Below are 24111 nucleotides of genomic sequence, written 5' to 3' on the forward strand. Positions count from 1 at the left end.
ATAATAAGTTCCCTTTTGGACATATTGTTTAAGATGTAGTTAAAAGATCATTGATGTTTTTGAAGAGAACATAAGCCAGATGGTAAAGAGAAAAGATATTTGAGGTATCTGTGGTTTGGGAGGATGACAATAAAAAACATTACATTTGTAGTAGCTGTTGTTCAGTCATGTTCGACTCTTTGTGACCCCATTTGGGGTCTTGGCAAAGATACTGGAGTGATTTGCTATTTCCTTCTCCAGCTCCTTTTACAGATCAGGAAACTGAGGCAAACAAGGTTAAGGAAGTTGCCCAGGGTCACATAGCTAGTGTCTGAAACCGGATTGAGTCTTCCTGATTCCAAGCCCAAAGCTGTATCCACTGTGACACCTAGCTGTCCCAAAAAACATTAGGTAGAATAATGCAAACCTGCTTCCAACACGCAGAAAACAAGCAGATTATGGATAGAGCCAAGACAACAAGTTACTACGGCCTTCTTTTCCTAAATCCTTGGCTGCCACAGAGAACTAGAACCTGAGTGAGCCAAGTTGCCATGTGGTACATGTGAATACCAAGCCCCAGAGCAGTTCAAAATGGAATGCACTTCTAATCAAAGGCAAATTCCATGAAACCCCCGTCAAGATCTCTCTTATCTCTCACTATGTATTACAAAAAAGGCACTCCACAATTCTAGCAGAAAGAAATCCTTTATCTCCATGAGTATCTGAAACTAAGCTTCAGAAATCTGGGGCATCCAATGGAGCAATTGCACATCTCCCACCCATCATTATAGCTCTGGATTTTTATCTTCCTAAGAGAGAAGATGCACCTCGGTAGACAGCTCCATCTCCCTCCCTATCTGAAACTTAGGCCTTACCTACCACCAGATGTTCATAATTTCTGAAAGGCTGTCAGCTTCCCATGTGATTTTCCCTTTTCAGGAAAAAGATAAAAACTGAAGACACAGCAGTTCAAATGGGAAAGCTGAGGCTGCTATTCTTCTAAAACAATTCACTCCCAGTCCTCCTCCCATCAAGTAAATAAATGAGGAATTGTCCTGAATGAATGTTGCAAAATTAAAATGAACAAACATGCTCAAAAGACAGATATGAGAAAATACCTCCCTCAACTTCCTTTGAGAGATAGGTGGGGATCCACAAATGTTGTGAATTGCACACACATGTTGTCAGATTTATTTTATATATTTATTTGTTTTGCTGGCTTTTCCACTTTTTTCTTTAAAAAAAATGTTTATAATATGAGATGGCTCTCCGGGGGTGGGGCGAGAAATAGAGGGAAACAGACAAGATGAAAACAAAAGATAGCAATAAAAAATTTTGAAAGATAAAATACAAAGGAAGAAAAGTGGCATTAGTATATTAAAAAGAGGCAAACCAATTTTTGTATTATTGCTTATCTTTGAATATCCAGTGCCTAGCACAGTGCTCCGCAACACTGTTGGTGCTTAATAAATATTTGTCAACTGATTAAACCAACAGGAGATCCTTTCCTGGGTGTGCAGGAAGGAACTGGAAAAAGCCCACAGCTCAGGAATGCTTCTAATAAAAAATAACATTACTTATGAATGCAGATGAGGGGTCCTCACCCACTAGATCTCATATCTTTTCCTGGAAGATTTCCAAGCCTGCTGCTACACCATGCTTGCAAATTTTCTACTCTGTGATTTGCTAATTCCTGTAGCTAGGTGGCGCAGTGGACAGAGTGCCCAACCTGGAGTCAGGAAGACTCCAGTACAAAAATGGCCTCAGACACTTACTACTTTGTATGTAAAGTAAATTGGAGAAGGAAATGGCAAACCACTTCAGGATGTTTGCCAAGAAAACCCCAAATGGGGTCATGAAGAGTCAGACACAATGGAAAAATGACTCAACAACAAGTGGAGAATTAGAAAGTAGAGGTGATTTAATATAAAAGCCAAAGAGGTGCCAGGGTTACAGGTCTGTAGGAACCCAAAAGTTCCATTTTGCATTATCAATCATGATTATTAATAACATTTCATTATTGGATGAGGCGCATCATTTGCCTCCATTACTCCAAGCTTTCCCCTATTGCTAATTTGGCCCAGAAGCAGAGTACAGCTAGCAGAGATGGACTCTTCCTCCCTCCCCAAGCCCAGCTCAGGACTTTCTGTCCTTGGAATAAACAGATACATACACGCATACATACATATCCCTTCAGCCCTAGCTAACCTCAAGACTTCGGGGAAATTTGTTTAAAAAAATGTTTCTTAAATCCGTACTATGTCCAAGGCACTACAGATTATACAGACTGCTCCAGAAATTTAAAGCTAGTATGGAACACAAAACATACACAAAAGCATGAAATGGATCTGTGAAGGATACTCGTGGTGTGAGAATTCTTTCTACAAATCAAAGTCTATGATCATGGTCTTTTGGAATGGAAAATACACCAGGGGTCATCGAGTACAGAGGCAGATATGGCCTGAACCAGAATAAAATATAATTGGAGGGGCAGCTAGGTAGCACAGTGGATAGAGCACCGGCCCTGCAGTCAGGAGGACCTGAGTTCAAATGCAGCCTCAGACACATAACACTCACTAGCTGTGTGACCCTGGGCAAATCATTAACCCCATTGCCTAGCCAAAAAAATATATATATATATTATATATATATACACACATATACATATACATATATGTAATATTTAATATGTAATATTTAATGAAACAAATAAAAATACAATAAAATATCGATAATATTACATTTTTGAACTAAATTAATATGAGACCCTCAGGGATCCTTACATATGTTAAGTGGACCTGTTTTTACTTGAGTTTGACACTACCAATCTAGTCCAACCCTCTCATTTTACAAACGAGTAAACTGAGGCACAGAGAAATTGAGCAACTTGCCCAACGTCACACAGGGACAGAATTGGGAATCAAACTAAGGGACCCTGTTTTCTCACAAAAACACTATATTGCCAGCTTCCAATTTCCAAAGAAGTTAAGTTCCAAAAAGTCTGTAAGTATTGTTTGTACCTTTAAATGTATTTTACTACTTAAGAAAACAATGTTATAAATGATGACAGTCCCCCCAAATCCTATTTAAGTCATTATTTAATTGAACTGTAATAAAACTAATAGTAGACTTGAAGCCCAAGACTCTGATCCCACTGATGGGGAAAGGGAAGACAAGGGGGGGGATGAAATTTACAGAGTTACAGAACCCTATAAGAAAGGGGATAAGAAAGCAATGTGAAGACTCAGCAACTCCCATTTACCAGCAGCAGTAGAGAAGTACCTGGGAGGGCTTTTGGAAGCAGAAAGGCAGGAATCTGGTGATAGAATTGGAATAGAACCTGTAGCTGGGGGAATTGGAGAATAAGGCCTTGACAGCTGTCACCATTCTTATGTATAGCTTGTTTTAAAGTTGTGTTCATAAATTGGGATATGCCTGTAAAACAACTTCTCTTGCCCCCAGGAAGGAAAAAAAAAAAGGAAGAGAAATAAAGAAATAGTTAGTTACCAGCTAGGTGGAACAATAAACACTGAGCCTACAGTCAGGAAGACAGGAGTCTTTGAGAGTTCAAATACAGCCTCAGACATTTACTTACCAGCTGTGTGACTCCAGGCAAGTCACTTAACCTCTGTTTGCCTCAGTTTCCTCATCTGTAAAATGGAGATAATAATAGCAGCTACCTCCCAGGGTTGTTGTGAGGCTCAAATGATATATTTATAAAGCACTTACAATAGTGGTCGACACACATAAAGCTCTACATAAATGTCAGTAATCATTATTATTTTGCCAGCTTATAAGAGGCAGTATAATGCAGCATAAAGAGCACTATGTCATAATCAAAAAACCTGGGTTCAAATCCCAACTCTGCTACTTACTACATATAGGACCTTAAGTTCACTGGACTTCAGTTCTTCCATCTGTAAAATGAAAGGACTCTGTCCTTGGCCCTGTACTGCCCAATACTTTTATTATGTGACATTTAAAAAATTGGAGGCATAGTTTCTGGATAATTAATCACTTTATTAAATAATGCAAGCATTTAATTAATAAAAAGGGTCAGTGACTCTCTCAAATGCCAAAGACCAATCATGGCAGTGGGCTCACAGTTTATATGCCCTTGGGAAAGTGGTTGTTCCTGAGGATGGTGATCTACCCTAATAGGTTAACAATTAATGAGAGAATGAATATCACAACAAAAGGCTGGGGGATGTAACTTTATGTCATTTACTTCTAAATTGCCCATCCTTGGGTAATCTAATCAAAGAATTTATCCCCACCCAAACCTGTAGAACCCAATGAGCTTCCCCACCTTAGATTAAATTCCTTGTAAGGTTGGGTGGGATCTGACCAAGATTGAGGACAGAGTTAATTCAATCTCATCATCAGTAATGTCCTTTAGAGACTGAACTTTTGAAATGAAGACTTTAGAAAAAAGGGGAAGAACCTTCAATCTCCCCAAATCATTGGCTATTAATAATCATTTCTCTCAATTAGTAACTTAGGCTGAGGTTTAGGTAAAATGTTCATTATTTTTCAGATGACACAAATCTAGGAAAGATAGTTAACTTACTACTTAACAGTCAGAATCCAAAAAGATCTCCATGGACTAGATATATTAGGCCAAATCTAAAGAGATGAAGTTTAATAGGTATTAATGTAAAGTTCTACACTTACATTCAAAAATCAATTTTACAAACACAAGACAGAAAAGGCCAAAAGGGGGAGTGGAATACAAGTTCAATATAAGTCAACAGAATAATAGGGCAACAAAAACAAAAAACTAATGTGATCTCAGACTGCATTAAGATGAACAGCGTCTAGAATGAAGAAAACTGTAATTTCTCTATGTGCCCTTCTCAGACCACATCTGTTGTATTTTATTCAGTCCTTGGATCTACATTTTAGGAAGTACATCAATAATCCAAAAAACATTCAGAGGAAAACAATAAGGAAGATGAAAGATCTTGAGATGATGCCATTTTGTAATTGGTTGAAGAACCTAGGGATGCCTCACCTAATGAAGGGAAGACTTAGAAGAGACATGTGGTAGGAGCAATATGCTAACCCCCTCCTCCCATACAAGTTGGGCTAACTTCTCCTTAAAAGATAATGAGAATATATTACATTTTTATAAAAATTTAAAGATAATGAGACATTTCTTGAGACTAGACTCACGTGACTGAGGGCTCAGACAATTGATGTCACTTCTACTTCACTTGAGTACAAAGCAATCACAAGGCTCTTGAGAGGTTCTCAAATGCCTAGCAGATAGGTCAAGATGCGACCTTCCCTCAGACAAATCAGCTTTAGGTGCCTCAATGCCAATCCCTGTTCAATATGTTTCTGCTGCATGGCTAAGTAAATCTCCTTTTATTAACTGTTAAATGACCTAATGAGTGTCTCATTTTGTTCTGGTACTGAATCTAAACTAACAAGGACTACTCATCTGAGTCAGGACCAACCCAGAAAAGTCGTTTTCAGATATTTGAGGGATTAGTTCACAAGCAAAATAAAAGTTATAGGTAAGAAGCAATAGGTAGAAGTTATGGACAGATAGATTTTTCAGCTCTTTGTAAGGAAAATCTTCCCAACAATTAGAGTATAGGTTCCCAAAGTGGGCAATACCACCCTCTGAGGGGTGCTGGAATGATGGGGGGGATGGTAGTAGCCTCAAGTGCAATTGGGGGTATTGAATAAAAATAAGAGGGTGGTGAAAGCATAAGAAAAGAAGAAAATTTTGAAAAATTATTTGTACATGTTTCATCTGTTGTGTAATAGAGTTAAAGTTGTAGTGATTACATTATTTTCCAAATAAACACAAAAAATGCAAATTATAAGTGATCAGTGGTCAAGTCCACCAACAGCTCTTAACAAGCAAGTGTTGGCGGGCAAGCAGGTCTCGCATTGTTGGGAAGTCCAGCATGCATGGACAGGAATATGTGAATGACTTGTTTATAATACAATATTATACAGTTACATGAAGCAATATTGTGTCTTCAAAATTTCAGTGCAGGAAAATGCAGGAAAACCATCCACAAATTTATAATTATTAAATTTAAGATGAATCATTTTTAAAAAATATATACTTATATATTTTTTGAAATGACGCAAATTTCAAAAAAAAAAAAGTTAAAGGGTTAAAGAAGGTAGATTTCCAGGGGGGTGCTGAGTAATTTTTTTTAAAAGGGGGCAGTAGACCAAATAAGTTTGGGAACCTCTATCTAAAACTGCTATCCAAAATTGTAATGAGTGACCTTAGTAAAAGGACTTCAAACAATGAATTGGTATTTTGTAGAGGATTTTTTTTTCAGGGCAACGTTGGACCTGATGGATTGTAAAGTCTCTTCCATCTCTTGAGATTCTAGGATTTTTCTTGCCTACCCAGAAGGGGATTTTTCTTTTTACTGTTTCAATCAATTACTTAACAAGTATTTATTAAGCACCTACTATGTGCCAGGCACTATGCTAAGTGCTTGACATACAAAGACAAGGAATGACACACACACACACACCCCTACTGGTTCACCTCTCAGTCACTACAGCAGCTCATCTGTTTGCTTGATGGGGGCAGGTTGTGAATTCTTTTGAATACTAGCAGTTTCAACTTTCCCAGGACTTCCTCATTTGAAATTCTGTATCTTCTCTTCAGTTTTTATCCCTTCCCTGAAAAGGGAAGCACATATGGAGAACTGACAGACTATTTGATCTTGAAGGTGCCTTCTAGCTCTAAATCCTATGAAAGCTGACATTTTCTTAAATTATTATTTGTCCAATTCTAGGTTTCAGCTGACAGTTGAAGGTTGTTGTCAAGGTGACTGATCTAGGTCATGAGGTTTTAAGCACTCAGGACAAGACATGAGTATGATCTGCCAGACTGAGTCAGTCACCATGATGCGAGGCCAAGGTTGGAAAGTTCATTTATTAATCCAAGGATCTGAGATAGCATGTAGAAAGTCAGTGGAGCAGCATCAAAACTAGGGTCAAAGGATAAGTTCATCAGGGTTTCTCTAGAATCCACAGAAGCTGGAATATTATTTGTGGTAGTAGCTATACCAACACCTGGCAGAAGATTTCTGCTGCCTTTTAATCTAGGGAAATTCAGGTCTCCCTGCTCAGCCACTCCTGTTTAGCTAGACCCTATGGGTTTAAAAGGTCCTCACTGGTTTCAAAACAGAATTCCTCACTGTCACTATGCTCTTATCTTTCTTAAGACTTATAGGAGAGTTTAGAAGAGGATTCAATAACCTTAGATCCAGGTTCCTAATCTCTTCCTCATTTCTCTTCTCACCCTCCAAGAGTTGAGCAAAAGCTTTAAACACAAAGACCTTGAGAAAAAAAAGTAATGACACATATATTTTGTCTTCCCTTCTGCTCTAAGAAGAAACTCCAGAGAAATGTTTCTCCACATAACTTTGCTTTCTCTTTACTTTCTATTTTTCTTCATTCAACCAGCTGTTCAATAATACAGCTAGCCAGAGAAACTCCACTAGCTTAGAAGAACTGGCAAACGTCTGAGATGATAATTATTTAAGTTGTATTTATCTTCTATGTGTAAACCACAGCTCAGCACCCTAAGCTCTGTGTTTATATGGACTGGGTTTGATCTGGAAGACATCTCCAAAATCAATCTCTATGACTCATTTTGCCTTCATCCAGAGTTTTTTTCAAATAATCTCAAACTGTAGATCAGGTTTTAATAAATACTGATGTGGATTAAAGGGTCTCCAGTTCCCAAGCAAGCACTTTAAGCAACAGCACATATCAAATAAAGGACAGCTTTTGTTCTACATAACAAATGATGCAGTTCTCCTTCCCTTTCCAGTGAATCCAAGAGATCAACCCAGGGAAATATATCGCATTATAATACTAGCTTAAAGGCTTGAAGTCCACTTAGAAAGAAGTGAATTTGGGACACTTAACGAGGAAGCCCCTCTCCCTCTAGGGAGTCCTACCTTTACCCCAGACACCTATACATATTTCTAGTTTTGTAGTTTTACCCTAAGGGCTTGGATTCCCCAGGGAAGGCAAATCAATTTGGGATGATGAAAGAAGCAACTGCCTTTCCATCAGAACGCTTCCATATGAATTAAGGTAGTAAAGGACAAACACCATGTCTTTGCTCCTCTGTCTCACAGTTTAGTCCCTTCCTACTCCAATATCAGGGCCATCTATTCAATCTTTTCTCCAAGAGGTTGGCTTTCTCCAAGAACTCCTTCTTTCTCTAGAAGGCTATGTTCTGGGATTCTCTTAATTCCAAGAGTCTGGCACTGACCAGCTCCTTCTCCTGTTTCCCTCCCCCCCCCCCGCAAGAAGCTGGGCCCCCCGAATTCTCCAAGAACTCAAAGAATTGTCAAGGAAATCTCCCCCTTCTCTCTCCAGGAGGATGAAGCATGTGATTCCATTCTCACCTGGAATCACTTGTTTGAGAGACTGCCACTTCTCCTTGTTGCCATTTCTCAGGCCATTCAAGGAAGAGTGTGTACATGCCCTAGCCACTGCTATCATTAGCAGCTTTGGGGATAGATGAGAAAGTTGTGTGGAAGCAGGGTCCAGGTCCACTCTTAGCTTTGCAGTAATTTTTTCTCTGACCATGGATCTCCCTACTTCTCCGCTTGCTGTTATAGGGCCAGTACAAAAGAGTGATCAATGACAAACGCCTATCAAATCATTCCTTACACAAGCTGAAATTTAATGACTAAAGCTAAAAACAGTGTGAATGGATCCACAAGTACCTGGGCCCTAGAGATATTCTCACTCCTCTCTGAGTTGTTCATGAGCACTCATCTCTCATCCTCATCTTCCTGATCAGGATCCCCAGTTAGCTTCTACATAGAGAGGTCCTTTAAAAACTTCAATTGGTTTGTAAAATTAAAGGTACAGTATTTTAGAGAAGAGTATTTGGCTAGAAGGGCAGCTAGGTGGCATACTGCTGGGCCTGGAGTCTGGAAGACATCTTCCTGAGTTCAAATCCAGCCTCAGACACTTACTAGCTATGTGACCCCCAGGAAAGTTACTTAACTCTGTTGGCCTCAGTTTCCTCATCTGTAAAATGATTTGGAGAAGGAAATGGCAAACTACTCTAGTATCTTGGCCAAGAAAACCTCAAATAGGGTCAGAAAGAGTCAGATACAACTGAAAGGACAGAACACTAACTTCTTTCTTTAGGCCCAGCACTCTATCCATTGTGCCATTTAGCTGCCAGCAAGAGAGCTCCTTCCAGAATATTAAATGGTTATTAACTTCTTAATCAGTTCTAATACATTATGATCCATGTAAATCACTACTTATGACTATTAACATCTTACTTTAAGGTGCAAGAACTGAGTTTAAATTGTAAAATTCCAGTTTGTCCCAATTGCCTGCTACTCAAAAACAGTCTCTCATATGGAAGGAAATGCATATAAACTGAGAAGTCCTTGCTATCATCATAATAGTTAAGAAGTAACATAAGTAGGTTCCATGGCCATGAATTTAATAGCTGTATTGATCTCAAATCTTATGTGGTACTATTTCTGTATGGTAGCTGCATATTATATTATTCACCACGTATACAACATTGTGGTCTTTTGCTCAGTGCCTCTGTACACCTTCATGTTCCAATTTGAGAGAGTAATATTTCAATTCTAAGGCCCTAAGCTGTCTTGTAGCTACCGGTTTCCAATTATGATGTACCATCTTCCCTGACCCACCTCTTCTGGATGATCAAATCACATTATTAACTTTATGGGATCCCAGACTGCACTGCAATTTGAACTGGTTGTGGAGAAGTTGGCCAGCAGAGAAATTGAAGCCGTTCAAAGCCATCAATGTGAATTGGCATAAAAGATACCATAGGGAAATCATGTTGTTTTTCCATAAGGTGGTTGTCGTGTCTTCAAGGCCACAACCTGCTTAGGACACACAATCTAAAGACTATTCATATGACAGCACTGGGTAGAAACTACGTCTGGAACTGATTCTGATATTGAAAAATAAAACTCTAAGGAAGCAAAATACACCAGGCTATTCAATGCAACCCACCAAAAACATCTTTTCTTTTAAAATTGGGTACCACTATTCTGCAAACACTGAGTCAAAGACATATTATATTATATCATATCATATCATATATACCATATCATATTCTGACTAAAATATTTATAGCAGCTCTATTTATGGTGGCAAAGAACTGGAAATTGTGGGGATGCTCATCAATTGGAGAATGACTGAACAAGTTGTGGTATATGATTGTGATGCAGTACTATTGTGTATATAAAAATTGATGTGCTTGATGATCTTAGAAAAACATGGATAGGCTTGCACAAAATAATGAAGAGTGAAATGTGCATAACCAAGAAAACATTGTGTACAGTAATGGCAACACTGTTTTAAGAACAACTTTGACAGACTAAGTCATTTTGACTATTATAAATATCCAAATTAACTACAAAGAATATATTAAGGAAGACGCTATCTGCTTTCAGAGAAAGAACTGATAAACAGATGTATAGAATGATTTTACATACACACATATTTGTAATGGCAGCCATCTCTAGGGTGGGGAGGAGGAAAGAAAAAAAAGAAACTTACGTAATAACTTTATTATGCATTTTAAAAGAATAGCAAATTGTACATAATAGATTTGCAGTTTCATATGCAATCATCTTTTTTATTATACTCTGTTATGGAAATGCTTGTTTTATTTCATAAATTAAAAATGAAATAAATTGAAATTAAAATTCAAAAAGATTGATAGACAAGAAAAAGACTTGGAAGGGCCCTCTAATACAGAGGCCAACTGAGGTGTGTTTCTTTCCGTGTATGTTTTCTGTGCTTTGCTATGATATGACCTTGGAAACAGGATGTTGTTGGAGTTTTAGGCTTATATATACCCAGTTGATAACTGGGTATGTAGTTTTCTATAATTAGAATGTAGTTTTATCTGATAAAACAGATGGTTAGAGGTCTTAGAGGTTTGACCTAGTTTTGACAGATTGATTTCCAATAAAACCAAAGCACCTAATCCCTTTCTGAGAGCCCCACCTAACTCTGGGGCTCATCCATGATTGTTTCTTAATTAGCTCTAGATTTCTTGCCCTATCATGGTAGAAATCCCCATTTTACAGGTGAGGAAACTGAGGCAGAGGTTTAATGATTCACTCAAAGTTATACAACTAAAACATGTCTGAGGCTGGATTTGAACTCAGGTCTTCCTGACTCCAAACCCAATGCTCTTTCCACTGTGACAGCAGTCAATAAAGGGTTAATGATAAGATGTTTAATAAAAATTTAAAGCCTGGGTTCTTACATGATTATTTGTCCTATACTCCCCCACCCCCTAATGTTATGGGTAGGAAGACTTCTTGAAATTAGAACCAGAACAATCATATCCCATCTGCATGGCCAGAATGGCTGTTCTGTCAACATCAGTAATAGGCAACAGATGAGCAGGCTATCAATAACACCAAATTTTATTAGATCAGAAACCAGTCTGGATCTCTTTGCAGCAACAGATTCACTTAATATTTCCTTAGGTTTTGTACTGAAAAGACAATGCAAAAAAAAAAAATCTATTTTCATTGAATCAGTTCCTTCTTGCTAGCATATAATTGTCCACACAGTGGAAATATACCAATTCAATATTACAACCCTCAAGCAAAATTGGCAGCATTAAAAAAAAAAAAGAAAAGAAAAAAAAAAGCCCAACAGTCCCACCCATGACATAGAAAAAGGAATTGGATATTTAGCCTCATTCATACTGCCTTCTTTGTACTGCAGTTTGAACTACAGCTTCCTTCTTCACAGGTAGCTATTACACATGGATTAACATGTAGATTACATATGGAAATTATCCTACAATAGGACCAAGGAGTATTTTTTAAATAGTAAGCCACTGTCCACTTCTACAAATGATTTCTATTCAATCACTAAATATAGGGGAAAACGAACAAGAAAAGACCGTCTCAGACACTTGCAAAGCTGTGTGACCCTGGGCGAGTCACTTAACCCTGCTGACCTCAGTTTCCTCATCTATAAAATTAGCTGGAGAAGGAAATGGTAAACCAGTATCTCTAGTATCTTTACCAAGAAGACCCTAAATGGGGTCACAAAGAGTCCAACATGACTGACAACTAATAATCTCCCTTTTAAGCATATTTTAATACATCTAAGACTTTGGGGAATATATTGCCTTGAAGAGATACTTATATACTTCGAGGATCGCCTTCTCCCCCATAAAGAGGAATTAGTAAAATATTTTTGTGTATGTTAAAAAATAAATTCCTGCCAACTTCTATTCACCTTCTCTTTCTAGGCTCCTCATGTAGGAAGGTGACCCTGTATTCCTGCAGGCTATGGTGGTAGACTTTAAACATGGGTCCTATCAAGTAAGGAAGGCTTCAAGAACTGGCCATGGACTAGACCAGTCTAGCTAAGTCTGAGGAGATTCAACCCAAGAGGGTTAGCCACCAGCTGATATATTCATTTGGCCACAACTGCTCCTTATTAAATCATTTACAAGGTCAATAAACATTTATGAAGTGCCTACAATGTGCCAAGCATTGTGCTGGAGATAGAAATTGAAAAAAATAAAGACAAAGGCCTGGAGGGGAGATGATCTATTTAAATCCAGGCAATGAATACTCACACAAATGAAATCAAAGATCTTTGATAGGAAGCATTCCCAGACTGGGGTGTTGAGGTGGCACAGTGGATAGAGTGCCAGGCTTGGAGTCAGGAAAACTCATCTTCCTGAGTTCAAATCCAGCCTCAGACACTAGCCATGTGACCCTAGGCAAGTTACCTAATGCTGTTTGCTTTAGTTTCCTCATTTGTAAAACAAGCTAGAGAATGAAATGGCAAGCCAGTATCTCCAGTATCTTTGCCAAGAAAACCCCAAAAGGGGTCATGAAGAATTTGACATGACTGAAAATGACTGAACAACAGCTTCCCAGATTCACCTTTGCATTTCTGCTATACTACACTCAGAGGCTAACAATACCCTATAGGACAATGAAAATAAGCACTGATGATCTGCAGGATCCACAAACTTCTCTACGTTTTGGTTATGTATTTAGGGAGGGAGGTAGGCTTAAAAATTATACTGCTCTGGCAGGCCCACAATATTCAGCCTATAATGATCTTGGGTGGGGGGGGAAGGGGAGCCCTGAGCATAATGAGAATACGTGGAGTTTAAATCAAGTAAAAGAAATTTATTTAGCTATTTAGCTGCAATTCACCTCTAATTAGAATATCTATCTAGTAGCTAGAAAATAGTAACTCCGGCAAGTACAATACTCCTTAATAAAAGGAGAGAGAACAAAATCGTATCTGGAGGGGACACAATTGCCTAAATAGCTGTCAATGTGAAATCTCCAGGCAGTGCATTTCTACCTTGCTTTGCCTGATAATGTTTTATTCATTTTCTGTCCCAGTTTAAAGCCCCATAGGGCCCTGGGATGTCTACACTAGGACAGCTCACAGACTTCCAGCTCAATACTCTTATTTCACTGAATAAACACCCATAGCCTGGTACTGAGAAGGACTTGCCTTCCACCTTTCCTTCCCACCTTGGATTCAGGCTCCCCCTTCCCCCAAAATGACAGTGCTTTAAAATTTAATAGTGAGAAGTCAAAGCTAAAATTTCAGAAAAGGATCCACACACACACACACACACACACTTTACAACTCTGAACCAAATCTCCATTAAAGGGGGGACCCCTTGACAATTGCAAAGTCCTCCCAGTAATGTTAGGGTTCTTGCACAGAAGTCATCCCGTCCTTTATAAATTCCTTGATATCTATGCTGTGGATGCTTAGCACTAACTCAAATCCCTGTGGGTTCCTTCTCTGGTCTTGAGATAGCCCTTTTGGTGACCCTGGGAGAAAAAAGATAGTATCAGCCCAATCTCCAGGACATCCTGAGTCGCCAAAGATAACTTTCTTAAATAGAAAGAATGATGAATGCTAAAACATTTATTAATGGTTACTCTGTGTCAGTCATAGTCCTAAATACTGGTGATACAAATAATAAAGTTAGACAGCCCCTGCCTTTAAGGAACTTACATTCTAATGGAGGATGACACCATATAAAGGAGATCCACCAATGGGGAGGAGGACTTAAGAGAGAGGTTTTATAAAAAAAATTTAAAAAATAAAAAAAAGAGAGAGAGGTTTTATGTCTATCATGGCATGGTTTGGGAATAATCAGCAAGTGATATGAAGGAAGGCCTTGTTCCAGGGAAAATGAGGCCATAGTTCACCTATCAGAGCCCAGGATCCTATAAATGGACCCAGAGATGTCTACATTAGGACAGCTCACAAGACTTCCAGCTTAATATTCTATTTCACTCAATAAATATCCATTACCTGGTCCTAAAGGGAACTTGCCTTCCACCTTTTCTTCCCACCTTAGAGTCAACCTTCCCTTCCCCTACCACTCCCCCATCCCTCAAAAAACAATCCTCCCTTCAGATGGGAGGGGGATGAGGAGAATGACCAGAGAGCATGAAGCATGGTTTAGAGTCCTGTACTACTTACCTCCAGCCCTGCCTAGCCAAACAGCTCTGTTAAATACAGATATATCAAATTTGATAGGCTTCCACTAAAATGTAATCTGGACCACAGTGCATTATGCTTTTCCCTATCAAGTTGATGCCTCTAAATCATTATGCAGGCTGCAAACCTGAGTTAAAAATTATTAGAAATTAAATCAACTATGACAAGGAAGATTCATGTAGTCTAACTCAAAGTGGCACTAAAAACTTAAAAGAAATTTTAAAATGAACAAAAGGGCAGACTATAGGCTCAGTCCTACATTTGTCCCTGATTCACTCTGCAAGTTGGAAAGAAAGGGTATGTGGATAGAGAATGAGTTTTGTTTCTTAATTGACAACTTAAAATCAACAACTTTTCTATGTGAGTCAGAAGAATTCCATTTGCAGAGTAAAAACAAAACACATCCCACGGTGGCAAAAAAAAAAGAAAAAGAAAAAAATAACTTAAAGTATAATAAAAACTAACATTTTTAGTACCATCAATAGAAAAATAAGGCATTATCTAGGAAGTTCTGATCAATTAGTAAAAACCTTCCCATGTCATTAATATTCCTTGATTTAAAAAAAAAAACTTTCAGCTTTAAAAATAATCTAAAATAATAATATATCTCCAAAGGTCTTTCTGTCTTTTTCAAGATATAGTATGTCCTGTTTTAAGAGACACTGTAGAACTTGTTTTACTACATGGCCTAGTCCCACCCCTGCCTTTCTAGTCTTCTTACACCTGACTCTGGCCTTACTTCTCTGGACTCCTAGATACACTGACACTGACCTCCTGGCTGTTCCATCAATAAGACATTCTGCTTCTCCACTTCAGGCTTTTTTTCTGGCTGTCATCCATGCCTGGAATGCTTTCCCTATCTCTACATCACAGCATCCCTGACTTCCTTCAAGTTCCAACCAAAATCCCATCTTCTATAGGAAGCCTTCTCCAACCCCTCTTAATTCTTTCTCTGTTAATTATTCTCTATTTGTGTGCTTTCTCTGTTAATTATTCTCTATTTATCCTGTATGTGGCTTGTTTGTACCTATTTGCTTATTGTCTCTCCCATTAGATTTCTAATTCCTTGAGGGTAGAGACTCTCTTTTGCCTCTTTTGTATCCTTAGTGCTTACACAGTGCCTGACACATAGTAGGTGCTTAATAAATGCTTACTGACCAACATCTAGACAAAGATAGAGGAGTTTTGTTTTTATCTCTAATGGAAGGATGTGTGCTTGGCAAATTTGAAGAGGAAGCTATTGGACTTGATTGATGTATCTCACACACACACACACACACACACACACACATCTCTCCCTGTTCCTTTCTGTCTCTTTTGTCCTCTCCCTCTTCATAGCACCCAGCATATGCAAAATAACCAGACTTCTCTTAGAAAACTCAGCACCCTGTAACTGGCATTGGGATCAAATTTTTCCTACTAGTTTAATAGCAATCAAACTTAAATTCACAGCTTCACATGTAGTAAATTAGCATCCAGCAAAAATCTCTCAAGATTTCCAGTTCCCTATGTGTCAAATGGCCAGGGTAAAAATCAGCAGCACCAGAAAGCCAAGTATAAGACTGCCTAAATCCTTAAATGGCAACAGGAGTCAAAAGGCAGGTGGGGAAATCTAGATTTAGAGCTAAAAGAGACTTCAGAGGTCATCAAATCCAATCCCCTTTCTTTACAAGTGAGTAAACTGAGGCTCAAAGGATTAAGTTACTTACCTAGGGCCATACAATTAATAATGTCGGAGGCATGACTCAAGTTCATCTCTTCCTAACTCCAAATTCAACACTGTTGGACATAGTATGTCACCACACCACACTAGCTCTACATATTGGATCAGGGATTAGCAACCTTTTTTGTGTTTGTCCTGGATATCTTTGGTAGCCTAGGAAAGGCTATGGATCCTTCTTAGAATAGCATGTTTAAATGCAGAAAATAAAATGCATAGGATCACAAAGGAAACCAATTATATTAAAATAAAGTTATCAGAATGTTTTTCAAATAAGACCACAGACCACAGGTTAAGAATTTTCAATTAGATGAAAGAGGGTAATTAGAAGGAAAAGGGAAGGAAGAAAAAGGAAAAGATGAAAAGCAAAAGAGGTAGAAGGAGAGAGTATAAGAGCAAGAAAACATTTTTCCTAAACCTCATCTGCTATATCTCTTTGATAACTAGGACTGTTCCATTTTTTTTAAATTTTTGAATCCCCTTTAACCTAGAATGCCAGTACCTGACATATAGTCAGTATTCAATAAGATTTTGTGGATTGATGTACATACTTTCAACCTTCTTCCCTCCCCACTGGCTCACTCAAGACTGCAGGTTATTCATAATAGATTCCTAAGCCCACTAGGAGAAACTATACTAGCCTAACATTTCACAAAAAACCTAAGTGGTGTTCCTTCTCACCCTTTGGTTAGCATATAGAATTTTTAGAGTGATTAGGTATTTTTGATTAACTAAAATATGCATGTTAGACCCCAACAACTCACCACAACCCCCCTACTCTGAGGAGAAAAACCAAAAAAGTCTTTCTGATTATCATTTGCCCACCTAAACAGTAATTGTGTTACTGCCAGCTGAGATTTCACTAAATGGAACCTGATTTGTCCCTGCCAGGGCAGACAAAGTTCAACAGAATGAGCAGCTAGTACTTGCCACTGACTGGGATAAGAATAGGTTAGAGCTAGGCAATGTGCATCTCTCTATTCTTTTGTCTACCCCTCCTACCCTCAACTCAAGCTGCCTCTCACTCTCTTTTGTTTTCCTTTTACCTCTCCTGATCTAGTGCAGAGCTATTGAATTCTCTAATGTACTTTCACCCCTAGGAGAAGTGCCAGTTATGTGAGAGAACCTGCCTGGCCATTCTTCTGGCACTAAAAGTACTTAAGTCCCAAACCTAAAAAGAGACCAAGACCCCAAGGAATTACTAAAGTAAAGGAGAAACTTTAGGAAACCTAGATTAGGGTATTAAGATTTTTGTATGCGAAAAGTTTGGGTGCTGGAAGGGGAAGGAAAAGAACTTTTATATATGAAAAACTGATAAAAATACATGTGTGAAGAACACAATTTTTCTGTCAAAATGTGAGAAGTGACACAGACTTAAGAGAACCAGATAGACAATTTCCTCTCAAATGAATGGCCCGGGAGGATTTTTTTGAGGGCAGAAAAAAAAAAAGACTGAGGCTTAAGCACAATGTGGTCTATGTTCATTTGCAGATGACTGAGGTTTGTTTTGTTTTGTTTTAAGAGTCTGTGGATTTAAAATTCGAAAAGTAGTATGTCAAATAACTGAAAATTACAGGAAGATTAAATAAGGACTGTTGGTTTCATAATTGACAAAAAAAAAAAAACAAACCTCGTTTCATGAGTTTTACCTCCTAAAGGAAAGATAAATTACTGACCACCAGGAAGCTTTGATCAAGCCATTCAGTCAAAGAGTACAGAATTCAGCAGGAGGTGAGTTTAGAGGATGCCATCAGAAGCAGTCATCTGACAGAGGGTTCAGGTTATCTGAAGGCTGCTTATTTGAAAAGAAGCGTTGCCTTATGGATTGTCTGAGGAAATGGATGGAAGCCTGCTGAGTGGAAAAGAGCTGAATTCTGCTACAATTTGAGCTATTGCCCTTCAACACCATCTACAATTTGAGATAGGTGACATCTCTCCAAGTTTCCCTCTAATGCTCCCTCTCGTTTGAGAGGCAAAAGTAAAGGGGAAATGTTAGACTCTGCAACTGCTTTGTTGTAAGCATAAGTTTGAAGATGATTGGATCAAGCAGAACCCTCTTAAGTGAATAGTTGATAGGGCTTGTTTGTATCGCCCAGGCAAGCTAAGGAGCTTTGCTGTGAGTTCTGCTATTGGTATAAAATAGAGCTGGTATAAAGATGCTAAAAGCTGATTAGATGATTAAAAAAAAAAATCCTGATGAGTAAAGAGCTTGTCTGTCTTGCCAAGAATGCCAACCTGGTGAACTTTGCAGTTGTCTAACAATTGCAAGCAACTATCACAACTATGTAATAGTAGGATACTTTCTCAAAGACTTTTGAATCATGATTGAGAGTTAAAAGATCTTGTCATTGCTTCATCAGTTCAAGAGTAGAAGAGGAATGGTAGAAAACTGGTAGTAGAGCAGCTATCAGAACAGTGATCTTGTTGGTGGAAAGGGTTGAGGTAGGGGGAAGGGAAAGATATTGTTCCTGAAGGGGCCAAGGACATCAAGGCCTGCACCATTAACAGTTATGAGCACATGGGGTTTTCCTCACTCATATGCCTCTCTCCTAGTTTTCTGCAAGTGTATGCCCACTTGCCCCCCATGGACACAATGTGTATTGGTGAGAGTGTGACCTAGGTTTACATGTGGAATCTAATATTTTGTTATTGTTATTTGCTTTATATTGAGCAAGATATCATTGTTGTTTTTGCCTTATAATTTATTAAATATTTTATATTTAATAGTTAATGGTATCATGGTGAATGATTTTATATAAATGGGAAGCACACCAGTGTGGGCTTATGAGCTGTAGTAGGGAGTAGCAGGAGTATCCCACCAACAATATGATTATTTCTAGGACCCTGAAAGAATTTGAATAGCAGCTACATGGTTGCAATCCTTCTCTGTGAAACCCAGGCCTTTTGGTGTCAGGGTAGATTGGAGTGACCAAACCAGCCCAGAGGAAGAAGAGGGTACTATACCCCTCAGCATAGGGGCTGCACTAAATTACAATTAACTTTGCTACTGATTCTACATAACTTTGGTGAGCTGCAATTACTGTGTGAACGCTGGTGAAAATCTTGAACCTTTAAAAATGAAAGCCACTAGGGTTGTAGCACATCCGTATTGAGATGACTAAAGAACTCCCTGCTCCCAATTCAAAGCAGGGGAAAGGGTCGTTCTCATCTAAATAAATATGACAGATCAACTTTGATGAAATTTGCATCATCAATCACGAAAAAAATCAGTAGAAATATATCTTATAATTGTATTAGAAAGAAGGGATAATATTCCTTGGTTTAAAAAAAAACTTCTTCAAAAATTCCTAGAGATTTTGACTCTCTTCTTTGCCCTCATTATAGTCTATTTTGCATTATGTTTATTTGTGTCAATGTCATATTCCTCCCACCTTAATGAACATAAGATTCATGAGGGCCAGGACTGTCATTTTTAAATCTTCATGTTCCCAGACACTAACCCAGCAGCACCTTGCACATTGCAGTCAATTATTAATAGCATAGCATGCATTTATTAATAAATATTTGCTGGGTTGAAATGCTTGTTAAATTCCACACAGTGAAACACATGATGCAGGAAAAATAGCATTTTGAGCTGTCCCCTACCAAAAAATGATGTCCAGAATAAGGCAGGCTAATTTGGGAAGCACTGCATAATAAAGCCTAAAAAACCTCATCAGAAGATTTATGTTCTGTTTTTGGCTCAGACTCTGACTTATTAGGTCACCTTTAGCCTTAGAATTGAAACTTTCCTTTTCCTTAATTTCTCTCGGACCAGAATGTGTGACATGCCATGATATTCCTATCTACTTTGGCATGCTACCATAGTTATTAATGAGTAAAAACCAAGATGGTGGGGCAGCTAGGTGGAACAGTGGATAAAGCACAGGCCCTGGAATCAGGAGGACCTGAGTTGTATCCGGCCTCAGACACTTGACACTTATGAGCTATGTGACCCTGGGCAAGTCACTTAACCCCATTGCCTGGGGAAAATAAAAAAAACAAGATGGTCATCATGTGAAAGAGGAATTAGGCCTGTTCTGCTTGTCCTGATAGGATAGGGTTAAACACAGTCATTGGAATTTGTAGAGAGTCAGATTTAAGACTTATGTAAAGAAAATTTTTTTTAAGTACAGGTTCTTCCCAGGTTCCCTACATGACTCTGGGACCCCTTTTTACTTCCAAAGTTCATGATACTATTTCAGTCAGTATCTGTTCCAAGCTGTAGTTCCAAACTTCCACCCACTGACACTTTGCCAGACTAATTCAGATGACAAATGAACAGAGCAAAAGACATTTAATTAAAACAGAATGCAATACACTGTCAGACTTGGTTGATTCATTGGTTAGTTTTCCTGGACTGTTTTTTTCCTCTTCTCTATCTTTTGTTATTCTTTGGTAATAGAATGACTTGTTGAGGGAGAGCAAAAGCAAGGGATATATTGAGATATTAAGAAGATATAAACACAAAAGATATCAATGAAAAGTAATGCATTAAAAAAAAACAGGATGCAAGATAAATTACAAGGAATTGAATCAAGTCACAAACATTCCAAAGTTAATCTCTCTGACTTCTGATACAGGAGAGACAGATCAGTTTAAACTTATGATGACAAATATTGGTCTACTTATGTCACATATGAAGCTATATAATATTATATGTTGCATGTGACTTCCGTATTTGTCTGCAGTAAGCAATGTCACTCTATTGTACAGTTGTTATATATTAAGAGTCATCTCTATGGCCAATTCAATTAGACCCCACAAGAATGTGTTCAACATCTACTATGTTCCACTCTGTGCTAGGTCATGGGGGATTAAAAACAATAGTCTCTGTTCTCAGGGAAAATTCTACCTACATTCTACTTTGCCAGAAGGTACAGAGGACTATGGGTGAGGAAGAAATTGGACTAGAGAGCCAAAGGCTCCCTCTAACTCTTTTGTGAATGATTTCATCCCAAGTACAATGGCAAAGTAATTCATTCAAGATGATGGAGAGGTCTAAGGTGTGACTACTCCAAAGGTAGTTGAGATAAAGTGGAAATATGGAGCATGGAAGTTAAAGAGGTTGATGAACCAATCGATCAACAAACATTTATCAAGAACCTACCATATACCAGGTACTATGGTAGTTATTAAGGCTAAAAATTAAGAAGTGACACAGTTCCTGACCTCAATTCTAATAAGGGAATATGATACATATGGAGAAACGATATCCAGGGAAGGGGGTTTGGGTCTAAGTTGTTATAGGGATTGTGTGTAGAGATATAGGGCTTATGTGTAGAGATATAGGGCAGTAGACTGCCCTGAATTTTCCAATAGCAATGGTAGTACTGATTTGAGTACTGTTTAAAGACAAAGAGGTAGAAAGTGGAGTGGCAGGAGAGGAGGGGCGGAGTAAATTATAATACTATAGTAGAGCAGATAGAAGAATGCACATGTTGATATCTTGGTCAATGGCTGAGTGGGATATCCAGCATGGTCTAGGCGGGCCAGCTAGATATAGTGAATAAGATGGTTTTTTATTCTCTCTGCTTCACAAATCAGGACAGTTCAGTACCAAGGCAGAATCTCAAAGCTAAGTGGACCCCAAGGGTGGGAGAGGGAATGATCTCTGCATGCATTGGTCAGAAAGACCACTATTCCTGATGGGAAAAAGATGCACATACAGTGCAGTTGGCAGGATGCCCATGCTAGGTCAACCTAGGTGTCCTGAAGATAGGTGATCTACCATATACAATTTTGTGACATGTGCTATATGCTATGCTTCTGCATGGAATCCATGTGCCTAGACTTTGTATGTAATTCTAATGTGAATGTTAGATATTATGTATCTGTATGTATATTGTTTTGGATATTTGGAATAACTGGATCCTATACTATATGTCAACTGATAAATGATATATGTTTATAGATGCACCTGATGTCATTTACAGGGACCACAAATTCTTTACCAGGGAGATGGTATAAAGATGGTATAAAGAGATGTGCCTTTGGATGGAATTCATGTTCCCACAACGCCAAGAGGCCAAGAAAAAGTTCATTCATTTGGGGATATTCTGTGAACTACATCTCCCAAAAATCTGTGTGTAAGCACTTTAGCATAGGAGCTTAGTCAATTTAAAAGAATCTATGAGAGTCCAGCTAAGTGGCGCAGTGGATAGAGCACTGGCCCTGAAATCAGGAGGACCTGAGTTCACAACCGGCCTCAGACCAAACACTTGACACTTACTAGCTGTGTGACTCTGGGCAAGTCACTTAACCCCAATTGCCTAAAAAAAAAAAAAAAGAATCTATGAGAACCTCAGGGATTTTGGTAGAACATAGGTTACAATAGCTGAGAAGCACAGGTGGGATGGAGATACAGTAAGAAAAAGGTAGCCAAGTATAAACCATTCTGATAGTGGTGAGAGCTCGAGCCAGTTCAATAGTAAGCTGGTAGCTATGTCAACAGAAGTCAGTACGTGACACTGTTGCTCTTTCAAGATTGAAAGGAAAGTAACTAAGCAAAGAGAATTTTGCAGAGGCTAATCTCTAACACCTTATAGAAAACTCAATTTACTTCTCTTATATGATACAACCAGTAAAAAGCCAAACTAGAGCCCAGATCTTCTGATTCTGGGTCAAATAGTCTTTCCTTTGTGCCTCTCTGCCTCTCAAGTTCCAAGTGTTTTGCACTTCATTCATATACTATCTTGTCTTATCTCCCTTGTGATACTACTTGAAAGACCTTTGTTGTTATAGAGCACATCATATAATTTCCCCCCAAAGTCGTATTGTCATACATACAGTAGGTATTTGATAAAGATTTACTGAGTTGAAAGCCACTGTAGATAACTCCCAGAGACATATTTTGCAGTAGTCTAGATGTCAGAAATAAGGGAATATTTTGTAAATTTTGGTTACTTTAGAAGAAGCCTGTATAGAGAGATTGAAGTATCTATAGTCAGACTTGACAACCAAGCTATTAAGTGGACTAAGGTCAAAATCTGTGTGTATACATAACATCCATGCTATATATAATTCGTTAGTGTAATGTTTGCTAGAAACAGCAGTTTTACAGTAAGAGACATTACAATGTTGTGACAGTAAATTGCTGGATATATCTGCTGCAGATAAAGTAGGGGTATGAGCAAAGCAATATGGAGACTGAAGGGATGACTCATAACTTAGTATTTATTTTCTTAAGAGGCCATGAGTTCTTCATTATGAAAAAAAAAAATCTGTCGAGCTCTCACTGATTACTAATTCACAAATGGATAACATTTTGTATTTAGCCAAATGGAAATTACCCAAAATGTAATAGACAAGAGGAATTCATCAGCTACTTTACAAAGGACAGAAAATGACCTTTATTAGGGTCAGCAGAGTTTGTTGTTGCTGCTGTTCATTTTAGTCATGTCCATCTCTTTGTGACCCTGTTTGGGGTTTTCTTGGCAAAGATACTGAAGTGGTTTGCCATTTCCTTCTCCAGTTCATTTTACATATTAGGGAGGTAAGGCAAACAGGGTTAAGTGACTTGCCCTGAGTCACACAGCTAGTAAGTATCTGAAGCCAGATTTGAACTCACAAAGATGGGTTTTCCTGGCTTCAGGCCCAGTACTCTATCTACTGTGCCACCTTTTATTATTGTTGTTCAGGCATTTTTCTGTTGTATCCAATTCTTTTTGACCCTATTTAGAGTTTGCTTGGCAAAGATACTTGAGTGGTTTGCCATTTTCTTCTCCTGCTCATTTTACAGATGAGGCAACTGAGGTAAATGGGGCTAAATGACTTGCCCAGAGTCACACAACTAGTGTGTGAAGCCAGATTTGAACTCAAGTCTTCCTGACTCTAGGTCCAACAATCTATCTACTGTACTACCTAGAATTTTCTTC

General features: G+C 38.4%; 1 protein-coding gene across 2 annotated transcripts in view; it reads right to left on the reverse strand.

The window, feature by feature from the left end:
* The window catches only part of METTL24 (methyltransferase like 24), a 228566-nt gene that overhangs the window by 175902 nt on the left and 28553 nt on the right, over nt 1-24111 (reverse strand). The gene's annotated exons all lie outside the window — the stretch shown is intronic.

Source organism: Vombatus ursinus, unplaced genomic scaffold, assembly GCF_900497805.2.
Source record: "Vombatus ursinus unplaced genomic scaffold, bare-nosed wombat genome assembly UNPS02000582.1, whole genome shotgun sequence".
Classification (NCBI taxonomy): Eukaryota; Metazoa; Chordata; class Mammalia; order Diprotodontia; family Vombatidae; genus Vombatus; species Vombatus ursinus.